The sequence below is a fragment of the Gobius niger genome (genome assembly GCF_951799975.1).
Source record: "Gobius niger genome assembly, chromosome: 23".
NCBI classification, from domain to species: Eukaryota; Metazoa; Chordata; class Actinopteri; order Gobiiformes; family Gobiidae; genus Gobius; species Gobius niger.
The window spans coordinates 4,416,668-4,424,330 of record NC_136874.1 but is presented as its reverse complement, the minus strand read 5'-3'; the positions used below and the strand labels follow the sequence as shown (position 1 = coordinate 4,424,330).

General features: G+C 37.5%; 1 protein-coding gene across 1 annotated transcript in view; it reads left to right on the top strand.

Annotated features, from left to right (window-relative positions):
• Nucleotides 1-2,170: 2,170 nt before the first annotated feature.
• Nucleotides 2,171-7,663, top strand: part of LOC306982165 (semaphorin-5B-like) — a gene marked incomplete at its 3' end in the record, with an annotated part of 36,459 nt that continues 30,966 nt past the window's right edge. The window contains exon 1 of the mRNA XM_079581985.1: nt 2,171-2,312. The remainder of the gene's footprint in view (nt 2,313-7,663) is intronic.

The window sequence follows — 7,663 nt, the reverse complement described above, 5'->3', positions numbered from 1 at the left end:
GTCAAAACCGAGCACGTTTTCTCCAGGTCGACGTCATCCAAATCTGAACGCTTCTGGAAATAAGCATCAAAATAGCGACAAATTAGGAGAATAAGGAGGAAAACGCAACAAAAAAGAGACAAATGTGATGGAAAAAGTGAAGAAACAGAGACGTAAAAGTGATAAAACAAAAGTGAAGAAAAAGAGCGACAAAAAAGTGATAAAAAAGAGACCAAAAGGTGAAGAAAATGTGATGAAAGAGGGACAAAAAATGAAAAAGGGACAAAAAAGTGATAAAAAAGAGACAAAAGGGTGAAAAAAATGTGATGAAAGAGGGACAAAAAACGAAAAAGAGACAAAAAAGTGATGAAAAAGACAAAAAAGTGATACAAAGGTGACAGAAAAGTGACAAAAAGAGACAAAACAGTGAAGAAAAAAAGCTATGAAAAAGTGGCAAAAATATGACCAAAAAAAAAATGTGATGAAAAAGTGAAGAAACAGAGAAAAAAGTGATAAAAAAGAGAAGAAAATCTGATGAAAAAGGGACACAAAATGAAAGAGACAAAAAGTGATACAAAAGTGACAGAAAAGTGACAAAAAGAGACAAAACAGTGAAGAAAAGCATCAAAAAAGTGACCAAAATGCAACAGAAAAACCTAAAAACAGAACAAAAAGTGACAAAAAAAGCAATGAAAAAGTGGCAAAAATGTGACGAAAAAGAAACAAAAATGTGATCAAACAACAATCGACAAAAATGCAACGGAAAAGCCACAAAAGAGCAACAAAAAGCGGCAAAAACAAATTACAGCACAGCAACAACACAAGGGAAAAGATCCGTTTAAATCAGTTTCGTCTTAGCTTTCAAATGAGGCATTACACTGTTGCTCTCCAGTCAAGAAGCTTTAAGATTTGGGTAAAGCCTGAACTGGAGGAAATGCGCTCGGTTAAGAGGTTAATAAACAAATAAATCCTCTTTAGTAGAACGTCTGATGACTCCTTTCTTTAATCATACCATATATTGGCCTTACATTATTTATGACATGATCTAAATGCCAGCACATACAAATGATTAGCAGCTCCTCACTACAATACTTTGAAGTCTCAGTATTGTATCAGTAGTAAATGTGTCTATTAACCCCATAATTTAATCCCCATAGTCCCATTTATAAAGTGAAAGTTTAAGAAAAATAAGCTTTAGCGCAGACATACTTTAACTTTTATTTGTAGTTTATGTTCAGTATAAGAAAATAAGATATTACTGAGCTGCAAACTGTTAGTCTGTTAACCTCTTAACTCCCGCCTGAACCGAGAGGATCTTTTTACTCACGTCAGATTTTTTTTTTCATCATTTTTTTGTTGGGTATTCAACTCATTTTTGTAATTTTTTGTCCTTTTTGTCAATTTTTTTTGTCAAATTTTTGTCATTTTTTTTTTGTCATTTTTGTCACATTTTTGTCATTTTTTTTGTCATTTTTTTGTCATTTTTATCACATTTTTGTCATTTTTTGGTCATTTTTTTGGTCAAATTATTGTCACATTTTTTGGTCCTTTTTTTGGTCAAATTACTGTCACATTTTTGTCATGTTTTGTCATTTTTATCACATTTTTGTCACATTTTTGTCATTTTTAAAATACATTTTTTGTCATTTTTTTGGTCAAATTTGTGTCAATTTCTTGTGACATTTTTGCCACTTTTTCATAAATTTTTCGTCGCTTTTTTGTCAATGTTTTCTCACTTTTTTGTCACATTTCCATCATTGTTTTCTTCTCAGTTTTGTTGCTATTTTCACAGAAGCTTTTGGACTGGGGTAAAGCCAAACTGGAGAAAATGTGCTCGGTTCAGGTGGGAGTTAAGGGGTTAACAGGACTTTTTCTTCCAATCATTTATTTCAGTCTTGCTCTTGTTCAACACCAGAGGGCGCCAGATCCAAAGTCATTAATGTTCGGCGTTCCCCATTTTAACACATAAAGATGCATTTAATAGATTTATTTATAGATTAATTTGCTTTTATTTAGCATTTATGTTCGAAATGCTTTATTTAATATTGTGCCTATTCCCAATCAAGTCATTCGTAGTCATCAAAAGCAACAAAAACAACAACTAGTAGTAATAACAACAAAATCCGGTGTCTGTCACGCTGCTCTTTCGCACCCCCTATCGGCCGCTATGCCTCACTGCACAGCCCCCAAAGAGTCCCAGCCTCGGTCCAGACTTGGTTTCGACCCGCAGTAGTCAGTCCGCCTCGCCTCGCCTTCATCCTCGGGGAAAAACGACCCGAAAACTCCCCCCAAACTGGATCTACTTGAGCCCGACGATGTCACCAAAGTAGAAGGTAAGTTTTTGAAGGAGAAATTTAGTTTTGTGCGTCATATTATGCGCATATGAAGTTTTTTTTTTTTCTTTAATCGCTTTTGGTTCTGGTTTGCACTTGTTATTCACGTATACGACATTACAACGACGCGCAGAAATCAATTTTAAGTCGTTTTTTATGAGTATTTGCACGCAGGATAACAAACATGCGAAGTTGGTGCACGGAGAAGAAGTAAGGTGCACAGTGGAGCATGTGGCTTTATGCAAATTAACACACGCATCAAAGACACACGACAATAATACTTTTGCACTTACGTTTTGAAAGAGGTTTGTGTTCAGAAATCGTGTGATAATTCAAGTATCAACACTTTTACTTGTATTTGGCTGCTCTTGTCTATTGTAGAGTTCTTTTTCAACATTTTAATCCTAGTTTAACCCATTTGAGTCATGTTCTAGACCAGTTTTGTTTTTTTATTCCTGGTTCCTGATTCCGGATTGTGATATTTTTGCTTAGACTTTAACATGAATAAAGAGTCTCCACAATCAGAATCACATTCACAAAGTAGGATTTTTTACTATGCAGAGGCGAGTATGCTCAGTAACATTTACTGGTATTGTAGTATCTGTACTCTTACTTGAGTAATGTGACACAGGACATAGATATAGTTTGTGTTTCATGGACTTAATTCTTCATATTATATGTATTTTTCTGGTACATCCTTTGGAAATACGAGGATATTCACTTTATACTGTATTTGTTTTTCATTTGTTGGATCTTAAAGTGATAGTCTGGAAGTCTAAATGTTTTACAATTTTTTTTAAACGTGAAAAATCAATCAAAAATGAAGTAAGTACAAATACACCTAAATATTTTTTTATTAAGTCCCTCCTTCCCAGATTTCGGCAGCTAATCACAGTCTAGTATCCTCCCACATTGACCAATGAGACGAGCTTTTCCTCTGAACCAGCCTGTCAGGTCCAATCAGGAGGGAGGGGGAGGAGCTTGATCGATTCTGTTCCTGCTCTCCTCATCATCACTTTAAAGCAGTGCTAAGTAACTCATGCCCCTAGAGGCCATAAGCGCAACTGCAGGTGTCGTAGCAAGTTACGGCTTTTTACTCCCCTTTAATTGTCCGTGAGGGTAAATACTACGCTGACAGAAAAGACAAAGGGACAGAGGGATATTGTTCATTTTTTTCACTCAAACTTGGCTGTAAATACTGTTTAAGTGACGTTAGCCCGCTGTTAGCTTTGCCCGTTAGCCTGTTAGCTTCTTCTTTGTGATTCCATTAGTGTGTATTGGTGACTCAGGGTCGGTGCTGGAAAGTTGCAAGTGTGGTTTTCTGGTCAGAGACACCAGGGGGGGATAAAGACCCTCCAATCATCCCTTTAACACTTGTATTACCCCCAGAGGGACTACGGAAAGTTACTTAGTTCTGCTTTAACCCCACTGGAAGATCATTTTGCCTGCTTTAGCCCACAGGGAGGAAGAACATAGAAAAAAGACCCTCAGTACAATATCGCATCAGTACAATCGCAGTTTCCTAGTCATTCTTTTGTTTTCGTTATACTAGCATCCGTGCCTCACTTGTGTCCCGCTTTGTTGCTCCTGCCGGGTGCTCCTCTCGTGTGGGGAAAGCTCAGCTCCTGTCGGGACATCATTATTGAGGAATGTCCCGGGCTCTGCGTGAGAGAGAGCAGTGACAGCAGATCGTACTGGGACACTCGGGCTCGGACAAAAGCTGGTGTAGGAAGAGTTTAACGTGAGGAAATACTTTGATTTGGAATGATTTCATTGTTTTTAAATTAGTGCAGTTTGCTGGAGACTTTTTTAAAGCCACATTGCAGAAGTAGGGCTGGGTATACGTTTAAAAAAATGAGATACCGGTACTTTTGTGATACTTGGTGTTCGATACCGATACCTGAACGATATTTTTTCCTAGAACCAGAAAACAATAGGGAAATAATTGGGAACAAATTGGGAAAAATAGAGAAATAAAAAAGGAGCAAAAATGAGGGAAAAAAATTGGGGCATAAATAAGAAAAAAAATTGTAAAAATGGGGAGAAATTGGGCCAAAAAAAATTGAAAAAATTGGGGGAAAATAAATAAAAATTTGGAAAAAATTTAGAAAAAATGTGGAATAAATTTGAAAAAAAATGGGAAAAATAGAGAAAATGTTAGTAATTTAAAAATGAGCAAAAATTAGGGGAAAAAAATAGGAAAGCAAGAAAAAATTGGGGCATAAATAAGAAAAAAAATGTGTTAAAATGGGGAGAAATGGAGCAAAAAAATGAAAAAATAGGGAAAAATAAATAAAAATTGGGGGAAAAATGGGAATAAATTGGAAAAAATTGGGGGGAAAAATGGGAATAAATTGGAAAAAATTGGAGAAAATATTAGTAATAAAAATGAGCAAAAATGAGGGGGAAAAAAAGGGAAAGCAAGAAAAAATTGTGGCATGAATAAGTAAAAAAATGTGTAAAAATGGGGCAAAAAAAAGGAAACAAGGGGAAAAAATAAATAAAAATTGTGGGAAAAAATGGGAAAACGCTGACCCCATTTTCCATATTCAGAACCAAAATAAGTGGCGTGAAATGATTATCTTGTATCCTCTTCACCGCAGGCCTCCACAGTCTCCCCAGAGGTCCTCGCGGGGTGGAAAGGTGAAGAAAGATCTATGTTTGGGCACTAAAAAAACCCATTTATTGCCGCATGGTTCAGGCCGTGATGGACGGGCCGGGGCGCCGTGAACAGCACCGCCAATGTTCGCCTCCTCACAGTCTGTTTACCGAGGGGGAAGTCGGGAGAAATCCGTGTTTTCCTTCTTGGAAAAAGGCCCACCAGGTCAAAAAGACGATATTTTTAATAGTGTTTATTCACATGTGGGTGAGGAACGAGCGAGGCCACTGGGGGTAAGAGGCGAAAAGTAAACCATGGAGCTAAACTCGGACTAAAGCAGGACTAAGTCAACATAAGACAGGTTCATTATTATGGTGGTTGTACATAATAAACACCATTATAAAGATTTAACCTCTTACCCCCCGCCTTAACCTAGTGTTTCTCCAGTTCAGGAGTCTGGGCCGGTGTAACCAAGGCCGTGGGAACCCAGGGTGCTGAGGGCACTGCAGCACCCTGGGTTTGCACAGTGCAGGGAATAATAATAAACAGGAAATAAACACAGACAATGCGTTTTTGGGGCAATGTTGTGTAACGCCTCATTTGAAAGCTAAGACCTGATCTAAACCTGATCTAAACGGATCTTTGTTGTCGCGAGATTGAAGTGTTGTTGTGACTTTTTTTGTTTTTCTGTCACTTTTTTGAGGATTTTTTGTCATGTTTTCGTCGCATTTTTGTCACTTTTTGTGTCCCTTTTTTGTGGCTTTCTTGTCAAGTTTTCATCACATTTTGTCACTTTTTTGTGCTTTTTTGTCACTTTTTTGGTCATGTTTTTGTCGCATTTTTGTGTTTTTTTTGTGTCTTTTTTCCCCCCGCATTTTTGTCACTTTTTTGTGCTTTTTTGGTCACTTTTTTCTGGCTTTTTTGTTCAAGTTTTTGTCGCATTTTTTAGCATTTTTGTCCCTTTTTTGTGGCTTTCTTGTCATGTTTTGTCGCATTTTTGTGTTTTTTTTTGTCACATTTTTGTCACTTTTTTGTGCGTTTTTTGGTCACTTTTTTGTGGCTTTTTTGTTCATGTTTTGTCGCATTTTTGTGTTTTTTTTTGTCACTTTTTTGTGCTTTTTTTGGTCACTTTTTCTGGCTTTTTTGTTCATGTTTTTGTTGCATTTTTGTGTTTTTTTTGTGACTTTTTCCCCCACATTTTTGTCACTTTTTTGTCTGCTCTTTTGTGCATGTTTGTCACATTTTCATTGCTTTTTTATTCATTTTGTTGCTTTAATTTTGTGGCTTTACAGTTGCAGTTTTGTGGCATTATTGTGTAAGTCACATGACATAACTTTGTGGAGCTTATTTATTGGTCTTTTGCTGGCTTTTGTGGCTTTTTTGTTTTCATCTTGTTTTCATTGCTATTTTGAAGCTTTTTTCAAGAACTTACACATTTTCTCCAGTTTAGCTTTACTCAAATCTAAAATCCTCTTGAAAAAAGCATCAAAATAGCGACGAAAACAAGGATGAAAACAAATAAGTGACAAAAATGTGATGAACCCCAACACAAAAGCGATGGATCCATTTAGATGAGTAGGTCTTAGCTTTCAAATGATCTGGAGTAAATGTGCTGGGTTAAGGTGGAGGGAGAGCTTGGTGATCCCTGGTGTCCGTCCCAAACCAGTCCTCCCGAAAAAACCCCGGCACAAACCCGGTCTGGACTCGGGACACGGCGCTCTCTGTTCGCAAAAAGAAATATTGACCTTTGACGCTTGGAACTCGGGGCTACTGCTTTCCAAACAAGCGCTGGCCTTGTTGACTTTGGGGATTTACGGAGCCGTAAAACAGCACTTAGGGGAAGGCGCGTGTACGGCGGCCCGGCGGGGACAAGGGTGAACCGTTTAGGGACCCGGGAGAGCCAAGTGTGAGGCTGAACACAGCGGAGGAGGAATCAAAGGGTTCAATCAAAGGGTTTTCTTCTTCCCTGATGGCACGGGGATATTCCAAGATGACAATGCTGTTAGATGTGAATCCGACTCCAAAAAAGCAGAAACTTCACTGAATTTTAGCTCAGAGGACACTTTTAGACGCTAATTTATATCTGTAGTAAAAACTCAAAGCTCTGTACATTCATTAATGATTTCTAACCAGGCTTTGGCATCACCTAAATGCAGTCGATGGTTGACAACAGCTGAAAACATCTGGATCGTTCATTATTTGCGATGTTTGACGGCTAATGCTAAGCTGTTAACCTCTTAACTCCCGCCTGAACCGAGAGCATTTTCTCCAGTTCAGCTTCACCCAAATCCTGTAGGCCAGTGTAACACCTCATTTGAAAGCTAAGACCTACAAAACTAAATTGATCTTTTTCATCACATTATCAGATTTTTTTTCATCACTTTTTTTGTTGGGCAGTCATCTCATTTTTGTCAAATTTTCGTGACTTTTTTGTCACTTTTTCGTCAAATTTTTCGATATTTTTTGGTCAGTTTTTTGTCCATTTTTCGCCAAATTTTTTTCACTTTTTTGTCAAATTTTTGTCATTTTTTGTAAATTTTTTGTCACTTTTTTCACATTTTCATCCTTGTTTTCGTCTCAGTTTTGTTGCTATTTTCACACCTTTTTTCCAGAAGCTTTTGGATTGGGGTAAAGCTGGAGAAAATCTGCTCGGTTCAGGTGGGAGTTAAGGGGGGTTAAAGGGGCTAGATGCAAGTTATCCATTTTATACTCACTACTGCCACCTCAGGTCATGTGTGTAACTGCACCCTCT